This window comes from Lactuca sativa, chromosome 3, assembly GCF_002870075.4.
Source record: "Lactuca sativa cultivar Salinas chromosome 3, Lsat_Salinas_v11, whole genome shotgun sequence".
Taxonomy (NCBI): domain Eukaryota; kingdom Viridiplantae; phylum Streptophyta; class Magnoliopsida; order Asterales; family Asteraceae; genus Lactuca; species Lactuca sativa.
Window position 1 is genome coordinate 291199124 of NC_056625.2, and position 15777 is coordinate 291214900.

A 15777-nucleotide genomic window follows, 5' to 3' on the forward strand; every position below is an offset into this window, starting at 1 on the left:
ATGGTGAATATAACCTATACATATCATAGTTCACCGGGGAGTAATAGTGATTAGTGAACCTGAACTATGCATATTATAGCTTATCAAAAGTGATGGTGATGGATTCCTTTCTTGTAATTAGTTCTTAGGGTAGATGAAACATAAACTATACCTATTATAGTTTATCACTTTGTTTGTAATATATATTTACCATAACTATACCGATTATAACTAGCGTGTTCGTTTGTGGGGGTATAATGGCTTAACTATACTTATTATAGTTTATCGTAATTGTCCATAGTGGCAATAACTCTTTTGTATGTGTAAAGCCTTTAATAATGTGTTGGTTATATAAATAACCCTAAACTATACCTATTATAGTTTATCAATTATTTGTGTGGGTAGTGAGCATAAGCCTTACTTGTCATAATTTACCAATGTTTATATTTTAATGGATATAGCCTTGTAATATCATTTATATATTTACCATACTTATGGAGGTGTAAATCCATTTGTTTTCTGATGTATGTCTATATAAGAATACAAAATTGTCATATATTGCAACTACACATAATCACATAATGATGTATACCTTGCTCAACATGTTACAAGGTGAAATGAAATTTATAGTGTTTTTCTGTTAATAACATTTTCTGTAACTGTTATTGGAAAAATTGTAGAAAAATCATAAAATGTCCAAATCAAGTTCTGTAACTTCTGAGAGTTTGGAAAATGAGTATAGTTTGTTCATTATTTTTATTATAATTTTTAATGACCTCTTACTTGTGTGAAAAAGTCCATAATCACAGACTGGTCCGGATTGATGTTTGAAATGATAGGCAGTTTTGTAAAAATCACCATAAATTGTAGAAAAATCGTATGGAGATGTGCAAGTAGTCATTTTAAAGCTAAGAAGTGGAACTACATGAACCTAAAACAGTTTTGAAAACTAAAATGTTTAAGTTGTCCAAAACAGTCCGTGAATGGGGTTGAACTTTTCTGATGAAGGCTGTTAGAAAAATTTAGTTATGTTCTTGGTGTTTTAACTTGTATCCCCCCCCCCCCCCCCCCTAAAAACATGATAAAAACATGAAAATGTAGGGGTATGAACTCACCTTAAGTGTTTTCAGTAGATGATTGTTAAAGAATGGAGGTGTTTAACTCAAGAACACTTGGAGATGCCTTGAAGATTTTTGAGAATCTAGCATCATGGTTATGGAGTTTGTATGAGTTATCAATGATTTGAGTAGAATGAAGTGTAAAGATCACAAGAAGGATGAATTACACTTACCAAGAGTGGAAGACACTTGATGATCAGCCTTGAGATCTTGAATTAGAGAGAAAAGTTGGAGAGAAAAAGTTGGAGTTGAATCTTTGGTGGAATGAGAGTGATTGAAAGAAAATGAGGAGAGAGGTTGAGTGACCAGCCCTAGAACGTGGGGATGGCTTGTGAGAGGTGTAAAAAGTACAAGGTATGGTGGGGAGGAGTGGCTGGTCATAGAGTGGGTGTGGGAGTGGTTGCTTGTGTCATAAAGTAAAGCAAAGTCAACACTCCACCTCTTTGTACTTTACCCACTTGCTTTTATTATTTAAATAAAGATTTTGATGAAAATATGATTAAATTGTGAATATTTAGGGTTTATTATGTTAAAATATGATTTTGGGTGAAAACCCCGCGTTAAAATAATTAAAAACGGGCCTTAAACGCAAAACTACGCGAAAACCGGGAGAAAATGAGTTCCCAGCGAGTCCTCTCGGTCCTAGGCCGAGGTTCGGTCCCTAGGCCGAGGCTCGGTCCATGCTGATGCTGAGTCGGAAACGAAAGGCGCGAGCCAGATGCGAGGGGCGAAGGGCGAGGGTCCGTCCGAAGGCTCGGTCCGAAGTCAGAAGCGAAGGTCAGAAGGGAAGCTTCGGTCCTCGGTCTGGAGATAAGAGGCGAGAATGTCAGAACCGAACGGACTGTAGTGAACAGTAGTGAACAGTACCTTCGGTTCGGTTAGTGAACAGTACCTTCGGTTCGGATCCGCAGCCTTCTTCATCAGGAGGGTTCGGTTCCTAAGAGGGGTTTCGGTTCCTAAGGTCCGTTTTTCGCGTAGACTTCCGTTTTTGGGCTGTTTTCGCCAAATTCGAGGGTCGGGATGCCCTGAGTGATTATAGAAAGTTGGGAGAGATTTCGAGAGAGATTTGAGAGAGATTCCACATACTCAGAGAGATTTGGGAGCGATTTGACATTCTTGGAGAGATTTCACATACAAAGAGATATTTGGGAGAGATTTCATATTCTTAGAGAGATTTGGGAGAGCTTTGACGTACCTAGAGAGATTTCACATACTTAGAGAGATTTGGGAGAGATTTCACATACTTAGAGAGATTTGGGAGAGATTTCACATACTTAGAGAGATTTGGGAGAGATTTGACATTCTTGGAGAGATTTCTCATTCAGAGAGAGATTTGGGAGAGATTTCACATACTTAGAGAGATTTGGGAGAGATTTGACATACTTAGAGAGATTTGGGAGAGATTTCTCATAGAGAGAGATAAAGTGAAAACGATTGGGAGAGGTTTCATTGGTGACCTTTTTGAGTGTTCGACTTTGCAATGCAGGGCCCGTAAGCCCCGTTAAGCCTTGTTTAAGGATCTTGCATACTCCCTATGAGTATGCAACATTGTTTTATCGGTTTGGCTCGCCACGTACCACAGTTTTAGGTTAAGGAGATCTAGATGTACGCACTTTTCAATTTATGATTTTTCGATAGAATAGAGAGTTGTTTAGAAATTACATTGCGTAAAATCTAATACTCATGGCAAATTGAGTTGACCGGTTTGACTTGTTGACTTTAGTTGACTTTGACTTGACTGAATATTGACGGTTGTCACATCCGAAGCTTTTTAGGATTAGTCGGATATTACCGAAGGTTTATCCAAGGCTTTTCTTCGATCGCTAGTCCATTAACAGCTTTGACCCATAAAGGAGCTACTTATGCTTGGGGTGATAAGCATAAAGAAGCATTCGAGAAGCTAAAGAAGAAACCATGCGAGGCACCGATACTTTCTCTACCCGATGGAGCTGAAGACTTCGCTGTTTATAGCGATGCGTCTGGTGTTGGATTGGGTTGTGTTTTGACCCAAAGAGATAAGGTGATCGCGTATGCATCTCGACAGCTGAAAGAGCATGAAAAGAACTACCCGACTCATGATTTGGAGTTGGCAGCGGTAGTTTTCGCTCTGAAAATATGGAGGCATTACCTCTATGGCACAAAGTGCAAACTTTTCACTGATCATAAGAGTCTCCAATATCTTTTTGTTTAGAAAGAATTAAATATGAGGCAACGACGCTGGCTGGAATTACTTAAAGACTACGACTGTGAGATACTTTACCACCCCGGTAAGGCCAATATTGTTGCTGATGCTCTCAGTCGGAAGATCAATCTTGAAAAGAAAAGGCCAAGAGCGTTGAGAATTGAAGTTGTCTCGACTATTTTGGAAAGTATAAAGAAAGCTCAAAGCGAAGCTTCTAAGAAAAATGACCGAAAGGAGGAACGTTTGGGCAAAACGTTGGTGTTCGGTGTAAACAGTCACGGACTGAAGGTGTTCCAAGATCGGATTTGGATACCTAAGACAGGAGGAGTTAGAGATCTTCTGATGGAAGAAGCTCACAAAACCATGTACTCGATTCATCCCGGTAGCACAAAAATGTATAGGGACCTGAAACCCTATTATTGGTGGCCGACGATGAAGCTCGACACTGCGAAGTATGTGGCCGAGTGTGTAACCTGTGCAAGAGTCAAGGCACAACATCAGAAACCATACGGGAGTTTAGAACCATTACCTGTGCCTATGGGTAAGTGGGAAGACATTGCTATGCATTTTGTCATTAAACTGCCCAGAACAAAAAATGGTCACGACATGATTTGGGTGGTCGTCGATCGATTCACTAAGAGTGCGCATTTCATAGCAGCAAAGGAGAAATGGTCTATGGAAAAGCTTGCGAATTCTTACGTGAAGGAAATTGTGAGGCTTCACGGTGTTCCGTTAACAATTGTGTCGGATCGTGATAGTCGTTTCACCTCACGATTTTGGAAAAGTCTACAAGAGGAATTGGGTACCAAGTTGTGTTTAAGTACAGCTTACCATCCGCAGACTGATGGTCAGAGTGAAAGAACGATACAAACACTTGAAGATATGCTGAGAGCGTGTACCTTGGAATTCCTAGGTAATTGGGATGAACATTTACCTTTGGTAGAATTTTCCTATAATAATAGTTTTCACTCGAGCATAAAGATGGCACCTTATCAAGCATTGTATGGACAGAAGTGTCGTATGCCGTCTTGTTGGCTTGAGGCTGGGGAAAAGCAGTTTATGGAACCGGAGATAGTCCATCAAACGGCTGAAAAGTTGAGAATAATTAGGGAAAGAATGTTAGCAGCTCAGGACCGTCAAAAGAGCTATGCTGACAAAAAGCGAAGACCGATGACTTTTGAAGTTGGAGATTCGGTTTTGCTTAAAGTCTCGCCGTGGAAGGGACTTATAAGATTTGGTAAAAGGGGAAAGTTAAGTCCAAGGTTTATTGGACCGTTTAAAGTTCTTCAGAGGATTGGGAACCAAGCTTACAAGCTCGAACTACCAAAAGAACTGAATGGAATTCATAACACTTTCCATGTGTGTTATTTGAGGAAGTTCACGGGAGAAGTTCCCAACATAATTCCACTTTCGGAGTTGAGGATCGATGAGAACAAAAGGTTGATTGAGGAACCGGAGGCAATCGTTGACCGAAAGACTAAGAAATTGCGACGTAAGATGGTTGAGTTAGTGCTTGTCCAATGGAAACACACGAATGGGCCGAATCTCACCTGGGAGACGGAGAGTGACATGATGAGTGACTATCCGCATTTGTTTGCTGGTGTGTGATTCCGGGGATGAAATCATTTTAAGGTGGAGAGAATTGTAACGCCCGTGTTTCTGGGATTGCTATTTTTAGCAAAGTAATAGTCTAGGTTAACCTTTGTAACCCCAATTTGAAATAATAAGAATGTATTATTTGTGAATTATTTGAATTATGTGATTTATGTGTGTATTTTCTTAATTTTTATAATTTAATGAATTAAGAATAAAATAAGCATCAAAATTAAAGTGTGAGATAAGCCCGATATCTTTGCATAAAGTTGTAGTGGTTGAAACAAGGATTCCGGAGATATAAGGAATGCCAAAATCCGAGTTATAACGAAGAAGTTATGACCTGTCGAAGTTTCGAGACAGAACCGGCACGACGCCGAGTGACGTAAAATATGAATTTAAGATAGAGCGATATTTAGCCTTAGCGATCTAAACGAAAGTCGTAGATTTCGTTAAACCGAGAGCGTGCATAAAAGGAACGCCTAAATCTGACTTCGTATGAGGAAGTTATGATTTTTCTAAGTTTCGACTTAGCAGTATGCAGCCCGAATACTCGATTTGAGATCGCGCGGTTTTTAGCCGAAACAATCTAAATGAGAATCGAAGATCTCGTTGTTAGTAGCGAAACGATGACAAGTTAGGCGAGAACGGACGTCAGACGAAGAAGTTATGAATTTATAACGAAGTCTTTCTGTCCCGGCCTTCTAAAAATAAATAATAAAAATAAAAGTCAAAATTAGCCAATGGAGTCTAAATGAAAGTTGTAGAGTATGGTCTGACCTTCGCGTGGATATAAAGAATGTCGAAAACGGAGCTAGTATGCGAAAGTTACGCAATTTAGAAGTTCGACGAGTCAATTACGCCCCGCGTAATTTGAGTACGCCCAGCGTACTCAGTCGGTTGCAACTTGTCTGACCGATACTCGAGTGCCACCAGTCGACGCACGCAGTGACGTCAAAGTACGCCCCGCGTAATTTGATATTACGCCCCGCGTAATCCCAGACCCTCAGCCTATAAATAGAACTCGAAATCAGCCATTTTCTCTTATTCAAACTCTTCCCTCTCTCTAAGTTTTGCCTCGATTTGCGTGCCATTTATACCCCGAAGCCCCGGTATTATTCCCGAGCCCCGAAGCGAGATCCGAAGCCCCGAGAATCCCGAAGAGCGTTATTCCCGAGCCGAAGTCCTGCCCGCGAGGAGCCGGTTTTTGTGAAGATCTTCCAGATCTACGGAGAGACGCTACTTCTATAAGCCGTAGTGCTGTCGGTTCATCTTCTGATCAAGTGAGTGTGTAGTTATTTTCTCTCCAACGCAATATTATGAAGTATTTAATATAAAATACGTGCTACGTGTATATATTTTGTGGTTATATGTGTGAATGTATATTCTCTATGAAATATGTGTTATGTGTGTATGCCTCATCTGTTATGTGGAATATGTATTGATTAAAGCATGTTATACAGGTTTTTAAACAATGTATAAAAATGTATATTTTTATCTACTAATATGTTGGGTAGAACATGGGTAGATAATTGGTGTGTAATAAACAAATGAGAGGCCTCAGTGTTATTGGTGTTATTCTAGTCATTCAGCAAAGTATGGATGACGACCACGGACTATTCTAGACTGTCATGTGGAACACTAGCAGGCTCATTACCTGTAGGTGTTGTGAACGACGTGTTCACCGGTGTACTCTATCCCCCACATGGTTGCCTTTAGGACACTTATTGTTGAGGAAGCCCCTCTGCAGTAATGTCCGTCCCGATGAAAATCCTGAAATAAGTTCCTTATAATAGACGTTATTTTTAGGAACTTATGGTGAGGATAACGGGAATGGGTAATCGGGTTTATTGTTGATTGATGCAATTAAATATAATTATTGTGGGTTTGAAAACCCTATATGCTCACCAGGCCCCCAAGCCTGACCCACTCAGTTTAATTGTATTACAGGAAGTGGCGTAAGAGCTTAAGATGGGCGAATCATCAAGTCATTTTTGTTTACAAGTCTGCATATGTATATATTTGTTGAATGACTTGTAATGTAATCGTTTATGCTTTGTGATCTGTATCGGAACATGACATCCCGTCTTTTGATTATGAAATGAAATCATATTTCTATATGAAATGTTTTGATAAATATCTATCTTATCATGTTTTGTTTTTGGGAACAAATTCCGCATCTCTTTTAAAAATCAAATGGATTTACTCTGAAAATGTTTTAAAAAGCATAAATAAAATCGGTCTTTTCTGGCCGAGATTTTGGGGATGTCACAAATGATGACATCGAAAAGACGCATGCAGATCAAGTTGACTTTTTTCCGAAATGGTGTTGGGTGTTCCACCTTCTCTCTTTGAGCACATCAAACTGTGCAAATCTGCTAAAGAGATTTGGGATCAAAGGGTCAAAGAACATGAAGGATAAGCATCTAACCTCCGTTGTCAATGAGTTTGATACCTTCACTACAACACCTACTGAATCTGTTGCCTCAGCCTCAAACAAATATCGAATAGTCGTTAACAACATGAATGCACATCGAATAGTCTGAACTCCACTTGAATACAACCTCAAGTTCATCAGCATCCTCGAAAAGGGATGGGGAAACGTGAAATCATGTCTTTAGAGTAATGGATATCTGAAAAAGTTGAAGCTCTACCAACTTTTAGATGAGCTTCAAGGTCATGAATCAAATGTTGCACAAACTATACTTGAACTCACTGGAGGCCCTCTAGCTCTAGTTAGTTCCTATGATCCAAAAACTCCAAACCTTGTTGTTTCAGACCCTCTCTCTGTTGTTGTTCCATATATTCCTCTTGTTCAACCCTCACCTCCAACCACACCTGCTCCAACCACTAATAACTATCAATCTTTTGGTGACCATAATTCTTAAGATATGAACTCCAAACTCCGTTTTCAATAGGAATTTGCCTTAATTCCCATGAAATACAATCGTCCTTATAAAAAGTCATATCACAACCATTTCCAGTCCCTTCACCAATATAACTATTTCCAGGCTTCTCACTAAAATAATCGTTTCCAGGTTCCTCACCAAAATAACGCTCGACCTTTCAAAAAAACTTTACAAAATCCAGCATCCTATAAGGCTAACCTTCCTACACCAAATCACACCTCGGAATCATCACAGAATCCGAAGTCTGAAAAACCCAATATTGTGTGTCACATATGTGGCTGTGCAAGTCACTTTTTCAAAGATTGCTTTGCCAAAGTCCCCCAGAAACCCAATATCAAGGACTTTGCTTACTGTGCAAGTAAAGCTCAAGAAATGGAAAAAAGTGAAAAGGGTTTTGTTACCACTACATCAAGGGATGTGAAAGGGTATTGATCATCTAGAGATGATGATGATGTAATCACTGGCGGAAACATGTGTCTTATGGCTCGAAAATAAATCGAATGTGATGAAGGCTATTGGTCGTTTGGATCTGAAAATGGCTATGAAGATGTTGAACCAAACTACTGCTACATGGCTACCAACGATCCACCTGGTAGAAGCATCGTTCAACATGTAAAATCTATGATTACTAATAATAATTTTGACTTATCTCTTTATGAACCATATCTAAACTAGAACCAATCATATATGAACATCATTTACAAAGCCTACGAGTCAGCCATAGAAACTAGTGAGAAGAAGGAAAGTGAATTAAGTTGTCTTAGATTATGTTTTGAAGATAAGCAGTTGAAAATAGAGTCTTTAGAACAAGAGCTTGTAATGTCACAAGAAGAATGTATCATTCTTAAATAAAAATGTGAAATCACCTATTCTGAAAGAAATGTTTTAATTTCTAACAACAAAGGTCTCAATGCCAAAATAGATGCTTTGCATAATTCCATATACATTGTTGAAGCAAATGAACGGGTGACTCATAATTTTCTTCATCCTTGATTAAAAGCTCCTGGTCTAGGAAGCGAGTTTCTGAAACCTATTGCTCATCCCTTGAAGGAGTTACAAAACCTAACTTTTATGGGAGACATTCCGAACATCAAACATTTGGACACTCTTATTTCTCCCTTTGCCACCCCTTCCTGAGACTTTTGACCAATTTGCATCACTAATTCCTGAGTTTAAGCCTATAGTTGTCAAGTGTCCCGATTCCACGCCTCTTCCACCTCTGATAAACCTGGACCTGAATCAGACCCCAGAATCCCATTCTAGTATTCCGAACTTTGACGTTCAAATTCAAAACCACAGCACACCTAACAACTGGATTGTTGAGGAAATCTTTCGAGAGACAACTGTACCCGAATTCTTTGAGTGTGTTTTGGCATCTTTAGATAGTGATGTCAATAATTCTTCAATCTCATGTGATTCTGAACCCTAAGTGATTTCCAAAACAAAACTAGTTCCAATCAAGCCAGTGTTTAACAATCCTTATGTAAGACAAACCTCTAAATCTTTGCTTCATTCCTAAAAGAAACCCTTGTTTAATAGGAAAGATGTTGTTGATCCTAAGGTAGAAGCCCAAACTGCTCACAAAAAGGAAGTTAAGTCGAGACAAAGCTCTAGATTCCTTGAGAACACCAAAAAGAGTGTATCTCATATTGTCAATTCACCAACTAAGAGTCAAAACACCTTTGCACCCACTAAGATCCTCAAGAGACCCTCCATTCCTCCCAATTATGTACACTACTAGAAAAACAGCCTTTTACGACGTGCCAACCACGACACGTGGTGATTTATGATACGCAAAAGTGTGTGCCCTAAAACTAATGTCATCTCTGCCAATATTTAAAGGATTTGGGACACGCATTTTTGCGTGCCCTAAAATTAGTGTCTAAACAAAAAAATAAAAACACGGAGGGCACCTACAATAAAATGCGCGTCGTCTAGAGATGTCGATTTATAAATTTAATAGAAGGCGCGTTCATCCTTTGATAGCGGGGGGAAATGAAATCGTGAAAAATTGTAAACCCCTCCTTATTTTTTATCCTCTACTTTTGTTTCCCTCTTCCCTAATTATCGATGCTCCTTCCTTCCCCTGGCCTTGCCGACATTAACTATCGCCTTGCCCTAGTTTTCGACGCTCCTTCCTTCCTTCCTTCCTCACTTGCCCTCTTCTCTCAAATCATGTAGAGTTGTGAATGTAATCGAGGCACATCGAAGCTTAATCATACTTGAATGATGGCTCTTTCAAATCGAGAGAAGTCGATCCTGAGGCTCAGTCGTGTCAATCGGACTCTGAAACTTCCGTTGAAAGACAATCATGTCGTCGCCACAAATCACACACCGCCAGGTAGTGGAAGAAACCAATGAATCGTGCGCATCTTTTTAAAGTCTGCCTTCTTCTCAATCTTAAATTGGCTTTCTCCGGTCCTTAGCTTTTGTATGTTAGCCCTAAATCTCACCCTATTCCCTTCTCGCATCCTTATTTCACAACTCCCAAATTGTTAAATATTGAATCAATAAGAGTGGTCCAGTGGTGAAAGGATGCCAAAGAAAAGACGGTCTCATTTCAATGTTAATTGGGCTGAAGATGTTAACAACCCAGAATTATTGTGGATGAAATTTCTCTTCAGGTTCAGCTATTTATCATTAAGATATAATACTTTTGTCTACATTTTCATTACTAATCTCTATTCATCTGCTGCTTCTACTTTCTTTCAAAAAAATAGTAAGAAAATATTGATTGCTATTGACAAGTAAGCATCATCTTCCTTTTCCTGGAGGATTTTTTTTTGCATGATAAGATGAAATTAAAATTTTCATTTATAGAGCACCTAGAATGTTATTAAATTTTCATTTGGGATATTTAATCTTCTTGACTATGTGAATAAAAAGAAGAAAAGCCTATAAAGGAGACAGTGGTTATCCGGGATCAACTTCATTTTCCTTTGGAACTCATATTCATAACTCAAAATTGATGAGTTGACTTAAAAGGGTTGATCCATAATAATATACACATTTTAACTTGTTGGTATTACTTGAAATAGAAAATATATTATATATTTTACTTAGTTTCTTTCTTTATTTGGCGCAGGGGAGTGGCCTTTATACAAATTTGAAAGAAATCGGTGTAGCTCCTGTAGCTAACTATAGCAATCAAAGATGTTATTATCTCCCTTCAAATCCTTGAAGTTGGCAAGTGGAATTGCATCAAATCCTTAGCCATTAAACATATAATTGACACCATGACCTTACACCTCACACCTCGACTTCTCTTGAATGTCAATTTATTCTCTTTTTAAGCCTTAGTAATGAAGCCTTTATCATTTGATATGTTCTTCTTATACTTCTTGTTTTTCAATGATTTAGTTAGTTAGTTTCGTAGTTATGTGAATCATGTGCCTGCTTGATTGATCTATATTTGTTTGAATCTTAAATTTAATGTAGTACAAGTTTAATTTTATAGTTTTAATTTGTTATGTGATTATTATCATGTGTAATTGTGACTTGTTAGTCAATGAACTCTCTGAGATGGAACAAAAAGAAATGGATTTGATTGATTCACGCTTGAAGACTTACCAACAAATAGAAAATCTCAAGCTTAAGGAAAGGTTTTTGTTGCAATGAAAGCTTATTACATAGTAAATCATAGATTTTAGGGGTAGTTTAAGCGTGTTATCTATGTGCTTTAGTGATTTAATGTTCAAAAATCTACCTTTCGAATGAATTTCCTTATGTTTTCACGTCAGCATTTTCAATGTTCTTCCAAAACATGGACAAAGCCTTTCAGTTTTGGCCTCAAAATCTTACTCAATGGCTATATACAAATGGGTTTCTTGCAATTATTTTGGCATTTGGTACACTCATGACTTCCATGAAGAGTAGATATGCTAGAGCTTGGCCACATGGTGTAGGTAATTGAGGAAGTCATGTAATTTATTTATTTTTTATTTGACATGCATTTACTTTCTTATTTATTATGTTTTATATTTTTTGGTAAGGACAGGGTGGATGTGTGGTCTTATAGCAGACTATAGGGTTCCTCTAATGGTGTTAGTCTGGACTGCAATATATTTAGCACCTAGACTATTTACACTAGACAAATATAGCAAGGAAGTTCAAGAATGCCCAAAAAATTGTATAATATCAACACATGATTCTCCTTCTGCATTGATAATTTGATTAGTTGCTGGAAAACCCTTAAAGGGAAATCACTATTAACTCAACTATCTGTTGGATGAGTGTCTAAGTCCATAACTATTTTGGTATGTACTTGACCTAATGGTGCATGGTCCTTTTGGGTTGCCTTCACCAAAGCAAATTGATAGGATGAATTATGGAGAGAGAGGATTAATTATTATTTATTAATATATTATGAGAATAATATATTAAAGGAGAAATCATATTGTTTAATTAATATTAGTCAATAATTAATTAAGAATTAATTTTGTGGCTAAATGAAATTAGTTAAGTATTAGGCTAATGGACTCCATAAAGGATGGAGTGGACGAATTCTATGGGGAAACCCATTAGAAATCGTCCAAGGCCTCTAAGGAGGAAGTCCATGGGTTTCTTAGGGCCTAAGCAGTCAAAATAGGGTTTCCTTGTTAGATAACCCTAATAGCCTCACTATTTAAGGATCCCTAGAGCACCAAAAACGTGGTGAAGAGTTTCCTTAGGGTTTCTACACGTTTTTGGGTGCCTCCTCTTTTATCATTCTTCATCCTCTTGCTCTTGGTGTTTGTGAGCCATTAATGGAGTGACAATTATGACGCTAAGCTTTCTAAAGACATTACAAAGGAGGATTTGAGATTGTTATTGCTACATAACAATAAACTTAATATCTAAACCCCATTCTTATGTTAATATGATTAATTGTATGCTAGATCTAGGGTTTATAGCTTTGGATATTCAATTGCATGTTCATTAGAAAAACTAGATCCAAAAGCTATCAGGGTTTGCATGTACACCGTAGGAATGATGTTTTTCTCAAAACCCATCACTATCAACCTCATGTCTATTACAAGCTATTCCATATACAAATAATAGTTATATCAGTTCTTTCCCATCTCATTTTCATTGTCAGTAGCAATACTGCTGGAAAACTGGTTTTACAGGTAGAGTACAAGCTTATCAAAATTGAACTTTGAGCAGTTGGGTGATGCATTAAAGAATGGAAGTATTCTACCCTTTGAAGTCTACAGAGGATGCCTTAGAATGAATGGACAAATAATGGCCAATCTTGAAATCTTCAGTAAGAATGCAGATGGAGGAACATCAGGAACACTTTTCAAGTATCTTGATAACTGCATAACATTTTCTGGAAAATGACTCTTGAGGAAATGGCTATGTCATCCACTCAAAGACATAGAGGAAATAAACCACATGCTTAATGTGGTTGAATAACTCATGGGTCATCCAGCTATCATGTCACTTATTTCTCAATATCTCTGGAAGCTTCCAAATTTGGAATGGTTTTTTGGTCAAGTTAAATCCACCTTTCATTCATCTGCTTTGCTTTTATTGCCACTGATTGGAAGCAAAATATTAAAGCAACGATTAAGTCTTTCTTTCTTTTCATATATTAAGGAAATAGGGATATGTGAGTTACTTACAATCTGGTGTTTGATGGTGTAGGTGAAAGTATTTGAGTCTAAGTGGAAATGATGGAATTGATAAATTTCTCACCCAATTTGAAGCAGCTATCGACAAGTATTTCCCAAATAATCAAGCACATGAGATCAAGGATTCAGATGCTAAAATCCTATCAATCTTGATCGAGTTATTCATGGAGAAATCCAATGAGTGGTTTCAACTTATTCTCGCTTTAAACTCCATTGACATTCTCAGATCTTTTACTGCCACGTCAAACTTCTCCTGTCTAGCCATGTGTCTACCCATTATAGTTCCTCACTCAAACTCATCGGGTGCCACACTTAATATGAAAGGATTATGGTATCCGTATGTGCTTGGGGAAACAGGAGGAACACCAGTCCCTAATGACTTGGGTGTTGGAGATAACCAATTTTGTTAGAATCCTCGTACTTTCCTGTGGACTAGTCCAAATATGGGCGGGAACTCAACCCTCCTTTGCGCTACCTGTTTAACAGTTATCCTTGCTCAGGTAAATAGCTTAAATTTGTAACTTTTGTCATAGAACGGGGACTAAAGTTGTAAATTACTTTTTTCTTTACAGTTAGGTTGCTATGTCCCATGTGAAACATGTGTTATTTCAGCTGTTGATGTTATTTTCACGTGTTTGGGTGCTACTGATCGTATAATGACGGGTGAAAGTAAGTTATTATCTAAAATACATAAAAGTAATAATAAAAATTATTTTTAATTTTAGCCCCTGAACTATTATGTTTCTTCCACTCTAGGTACGTTTCTTATTGAATGTACAGAAAAGGCGTCAGTTTTGCAAAACGCATCTTAAGACTCTCTTGTGATTCTTGACGAATTGGGAAGGGGAACAAGCATTTTCGATGGATACGCTATTGCTTATGTTGTGAGTATGCTTTATGATTACATTTACACCACTTTTCATATAATTTTATAATATATTAAGAATAAAATAAAACATCTTAACTTTTTTGTTACTAAGTTTAGTCTTCATCCATTATAGGCTATCAATTTAGCAAAGGAATTATGAGTTAGATATGAAAATTAAGGGGAAGTCAATTGGTCAGATAAATAAGGTCAAACAGGTTAAGGCTTGGGCTAGGGGTCTTTTAGTTATTTTACTTGTTAGTTTAGTATAAATAAGAGGTAAAGTGGAGGAGGAGTTTAGCAGCTATTGATTTTGTTCTTAGAACTATGTTCTTGTAAATGGGGTTTTGACTTTTCAGGTGCAGTTAGCAAATGAGAAGCAGCTTGTTGATCATTACAGCTCCAAGCATCCAAAGGAGAAGCCTCCAGCTTGTAAATGCGGTTTTGTGTTGTTTGTTTTTCTTTTTCATTTGCATGATGATGATATGTCTAGTGCTTCATTTGCTTTGAGATTTTCATTTCTGCCAAAACCGAGTATAAAAAAGCTTGTTGAAATACTAGCAATGTTTCACATTTACTTACTATTGGAATGATTATTTGTATTGGATATAATAGTGCAATGAGTTATCTTTATTGTTTATGGTATTTTATTTTGTATTATGAGACTTTTAATGTGTTATTTAGTTTGAAAATTAGTAAATCTATCAAAAATATATTATTTTAAAAACACTTAAAATTATGACACGCAAAAATGCGTGTCTTCTTCCGTTATGACATGGGCTTCCTTGATACGCATTACGTGTCATAAACATGCATGTCGTAAGGTTACAACATGCAAATGTGTGTCGTCTTCCTTTATGACAGGGCTTTCCATGATACGCAATGCTTGTCATAAACGCGCGTCGTAAATGCATGTCATAAATGTGCGTCGTCTATAGACGACGCGCAAAACCCCGTCGTCTCTCGTTATGACTAGGCCTTTCTTGACACGCATTTGAGCATCGTCTGAACTTTTTATGACGCACATTGCGTGTTGTAAAAGGTTGTTTTTCTAGTAGTGGTAGAATGTAAGAAAGTAGTCAGTCCTGCTCCGAAAAAGTCCATTGTAGGTACTCAATTTAATCGAACCAACTCCCCTTGGACAACTTCGTCCGTTTTCATAGCCAAATATGATGGTATAATTTTCAAACCACAACAACTTTCAAAATCAAATGTGTCATCAACCAAAGAACAAGTTGTAAAGAAAACAATTTCTTGGAAACCTTCAAAACAAAATCTTGTAAGGAAAGTAAAAAATCAAACACATGAAACTACAACTCCGAGAGTCGCATTGCTCCGGAAGTTGAGTGTCCGAGAAAAGTTGTTCCGAATCCTAGTGCCATTGAGTATGATTATCAGATAGATGAAAGAACCATGACATTCTGTTTGTTTCCTAAGGAATCTCGGAACAAACCTTCCAAACCATCTGTTCCTCAAAGGTCACAACTGGAGCCTAAGACTCGTGCCTTTGTCCCAA

At 37.6% G+C, this 15777-nt stretch overlaps 1 pseudogene; it reads left to right on the plus strand.

The window, feature by feature from the left end:
* The first annotated feature begins 11544 nt into the window (after nucleotides 1–11544).
* Nucleotides 11545–14854, plus strand: LOC111884326 (DNA mismatch repair protein MSH7-like; annotated as a pseudogene).
* Nucleotides 14855–15777: the final 923 nt, after the last annotated feature.